Consider the following 5,000-nt stretch of genomic DNA (forward strand, 5'->3'; position numbering starts at 1 on the left):
CTCGTATCTCGAATGTTGTCTGGTCATTCTGCTGATGATAGTCCGACCTTTTGTGAGATATATAATTTTTATCTTACTAAAATTGACTTGAAACCATGGTACAGAATATAGATCGGTAAATGTTTTTATTTTTCATTCCCTTTCGAAATTATCCCTACTTTTTGTGGTATGTAGTCTTGCTGCTATTTCTAGCGGGTTAGATGTCCTATTACAGGCATCTCTGTATTTTAAATGAATATATATATATATATATATATATATATATACATATATATATATATATATATATATATATATATATATATATATATATATATATATATACATATATATATATATATATATATATATACATATATATATATATATATATATATATATATATATATATATATATATATATATATATATATATATATATATATATATATATATATATATATATATATATATAGTAAGTTGATTAAAACTTTTAATCGCTGTTTGGGAGGGAAACTTGAAATTTTAAATAGATATGGGGTAATATCTAGTCTTCAGCTTAGCAAATATTTGTATTTGAAGGTTTACGATTCGAGCTATTTGCTTTGTACGAGACAATTGAGAAGGTAGCAATTACGCACTATATCATCAATATTTAGTTGGCCCTTTAAATTTTTGGTGAGGGTGTCTGATTAAACATGTAAATGTTAATACTTGTAGTTTTATTATCTTTTAATCAGTTTAATTAACTTTGAACATAGCAAGGTTTATAATAATAGTTAATTACAAGCACTTTTATTAGTTACTATTTAATGAAATTTAAGTTTATATTAATCACTGGTAATTTAATATTATAACTTTGAGTAAGGCAGCGAGTTGGCAGTAAGGTTAGCACGCCTGGCGAAATGCTGAGATGTATTTCGTCTGTCTTTACGGTCTAAGTTCAAATTCCGCTGAGGTCGACTTTGCCTTTCATCCTTTCAGGGTTGATAAATTAAGTACCAGTTGCGTACTGGGGTCGATTTAATCGACTGGCCGCCTCCCCAAAGATTTTGGGCCTTGTGCCTAGAGTAGAAAAGAATATCATAACTTATAGTGGTGATATATTAATGAGTATGTAGTGTTTTATTATTAACTTTTGTATTTCACTCATGAAAATATTAACCAAATTAATTTCAATGGTGTTTTGCTTTGAAAAAAATTGTATAAGGCTTGAACTTTTATAATCTATGGAAGACCGGTGGGATTATTATTTATATGGACTTAAAGATAGATCGCAATTTAGCATATAATTTAGTTATTGCAGTTTACTACTGATACTGATACAATGTACATTGGTTTATATGTCTCTTTGTTGTAGTTTTATTAAAGTTATTGTTTAATCCTGCCTATATATTGATTGATTGAAATAATGTGGTTATTAAGCTTTTATTTTCATATTACACTACGGAAGACGGTAGGGATTATAATTTTTGTATGACTTAATAGAGTTGTCGCTGTTTAGTTACATATTTAGGAGTGGTTGTAATTTACTTATTGTGGTTTCTTTGGTTTGTTTTTTCCCAATCAACACTCATTTTAGTGCAGTTGACACCGCCGGATTGAATAGTACTGCCCAGGTGTCGAAACCATAATGATATCCGTGGGGCAGCTGATGATGGAGGTATGTTGGATTTTTGGTATGGCTATGGAACAGTATTATAACACATCCTTTTGATCTATCTATCAATCTATCTATCTATCTATCTATCTATCTATCTATCTATACATGTACGCACGCACACACACACACACACACACACGCAAACACACACACACACACACACACACACACACACACACACACACACTCACACATGCGTGTAAGTATGTATGTATATCCAAGAAGGGGATGAGTACCAACATTCCCTACGATAGACTTGATAGCGATGATAGTTTTTCAGGGATTTCTCTGTACATGAATTTATTGGTAGCCTTGTTCTCTCATCATTAAAGAATATTTATTCACCAAAGCTGTGTTGAGCACCCATTCACGCTGTTCGATATTAGTCTCTCTCTCTTTCCTTCTTTCTTTCATTCATTGTTTCTTTCTTTCTTTCTTTCTTTCTTTCTTTCTTTCTTTCTTTCATTCATTGTTTCTTTCTTTCTTTCTTTCTTTCTTTCTTTCTCTCTCTTTCTTTCTTTCTTTCTTTCTTCTTTTCTGTCTCTCTTTCTCTCTCTCTCTCTCTCTCTCTCTCTCTCTCTCTCTCTCTATATATATATATATATATATATATATATATATATATATATATATATATATACATACAGACACACACACGCACACACACACAAACAAAGAAACACACACTACTTTAAGTATTGCACACATTATCCTCACTTTCTAAAACCAAATATCTGCATATGTTTGTGGGCTGGGGGTAGGAAACAATATATGAGTGTATGTGTGTGTAAAAAGATAAAAGAGGGATTGGCAGAGAAAGAGTGGAAATCAGCAATAAATTTAGAGGCAGAACGAAAATAAAGCTAGTTCAATTATATGTAATATCATATATCTGCATTTATAAATAAATACGAACGAACCATGTTTTAAGGCAAAATGTTCATTAAAGTAATAACTTTAAGTCTAGTCAAGTTTCTTTCATTTTCGAGCCTGGCTGTCGAATTTTTAAGTGAATGAAACAAAATTAGTGTTATAAGTATCATTATTTCAATATGCATGTATCCACGTGATGTGCATGTGAGTGTTACTAAAATAAGCGGGTGGGTGGCGTATGTATTTGCATGTATGTACGTATGTATGTATATGAGTGTGTGAATGTGTGCTAATTTCAATTAATTTCATATTTTCTTGTTTATCTTTTTCTTATGTCTCAATTTCAAATTTCATTTTATTGCTCACGACAAGCATCTTTCTAAGTGATGTGAATATTTTAGCTACGATGCTTGTTTGTTCTACTGTTTTAATTAGATCTCTATTGGATATCTTAATACAGTAATCGATAATATGGACAAATATATATAAATTACCGTTATTGGTTAGCATGTAATAAGTGTTCACGGATAAGTTCCTCATGAATGTTTGCTACTCATTAATTTATTTAAGATGCTGGGAAACTGGCAGAACCGCTACAGTGTTTTATTACATGTCACACACACACATTGTTCTGCTCTCAGCCTTTATGTTGCTAGGTCAAATTTCTCTAGATTTCGCTAGACTTTTGAGCGCTCATCTCTCTGGAACCACCACATATACAGGTGTTCTGTGAAATAACACCGGGACTTCTGCAGCGTTACTTCTCCATTTCGATTATGATGGATCTATTGATTCTCCTTCATATAGTGCATTTATAGTTGTGTGGCTAAGAAATTTGCTTCGCATTTACGTTGTCAGAAGTTCAACCCAACTCTGCAGCACTTTCTGCAAATATATTTTAAAATAACCACATGTTGACCAAAAATAATATGAGTAAAATTTGCTGTGGAGGCCAAGTTGGTGGCATAACTCCTATTCTAAGGAGGTAGGTTAATCCGTCACCAGGTTAAATACTGTCACATGATCCTTAGATTATTTTAGAGAATTCCAGTCTGTCCGAGCAAAACTTCCTCCTGTCCCACAGGTTACGGAGCTTCTGAAAATATTTTAGGTGCTGCCCTTATTTTATTGGATACGTCATAAAATAGTATACAATGTTTTTTTTCGAGTTTCTGTGGATATATTCGCGTTAAGGTGTATGACGATATCCAAACCCACTCAGGCATACTTTCAGGAACAATTGGTTTCAAATTTTAGGCTCAAGGCCAGTGATTTTGAGGAGGGTGTAAGTCGATTACATCAATCCCAATGCTTAGTTGGTACTTATTTTATCGAAAGATAAAACGGAAACTGAAACTCGGTTGAATTTGAACTGGAACATGGACGAAATGCCGCTAAGCACTTTGCCCGGCGTGATAATGATCCGGTCAGCTCGCTGCCTTGCTTTTCAAAAATAATTATTAAAAAATAATATATGCATTCAAAGCTGCATAGAATTATATGCATTTGTACGCATCAACACACATACACAGATGTATATACGCATACACAATAACACACAATACATGCAAGACAACATGCATACAAATTTGCGTAAGCTCATGCACATATAAATATATACAAACACACCCATACCTCTAAACACTAACACATAAATACATATCTATATCCGTAAGTACACAACTACATACGGACGTACACAACTACAAACTACACACATACACGTGTTTTCATGAATATGCACATACGTGTGCACCAACACACATACCTGCATACATATATGTACACAGCCACACGCCCACACGCAAAATACAAGTACGCTTAAGTGCATATTTATATTACAAATATATTCATATGTACATACACACATACGCATAACCACGTATGCACACCCATGCATACATGCATAACTACATCATATACATCTCATACACATACAAAGAAGCGTACACAACCATACAACCATACACAACCATACAACCATACAACCATACTTGTACACGCTCACTTACATGAATACATTCAAACCCACACAGCCATTTATATACAATTATGCGTGCACATAAATGTAACCATGCATAAACATAGATACAATCATACATAGGTACATACATACATTCATACATACACACACACATACACACACACATACACACACACACACACACACACACATATATATATATATATATATATATATATATATATATATATATAAATGCATGAATCCAACTATGCATAAAAACGTACACACATGCATATACACCTAATATATACAACCATCTACATACACATATATACAAACATACATATACATACACACACTCATACATATATATAAATATACATATATATATATATATATATATATATATATATATGTATGTATATATATATGTCCATGTATATATAAATATATATATTTATATATATATATTATGTATGTCTATGCACACACACACACGCACACACACACACACACACA

At 32.1% G+C, this 5,000-nt stretch overlaps 1 protein-coding gene across 2 annotated transcripts in view; it reads right to left on the reverse strand.

Moving 5' to 3' along the window:
* The window catches only part of LOC106880955 (neuronal acetylcholine receptor subunit alpha-10), a 608,885-nt gene that overhangs the window by 424,955 nt on the left and 178,930 nt on the right, over positions 1–5,000 (reverse strand). The gene's annotated exons all lie outside the window — the stretch shown is intronic.

This window comes from Octopus bimaculoides, chromosome 3 (genome assembly GCF_046866305.1).
Source record: "Octopus bimaculoides isolate indiv1 chromosome 3, ASM4686630v1, whole genome shotgun sequence".
NCBI lineage: Eukaryota > Metazoa > Mollusca > Cephalopoda > Octopoda > Octopodidae > Octopus > Octopus bimaculoides.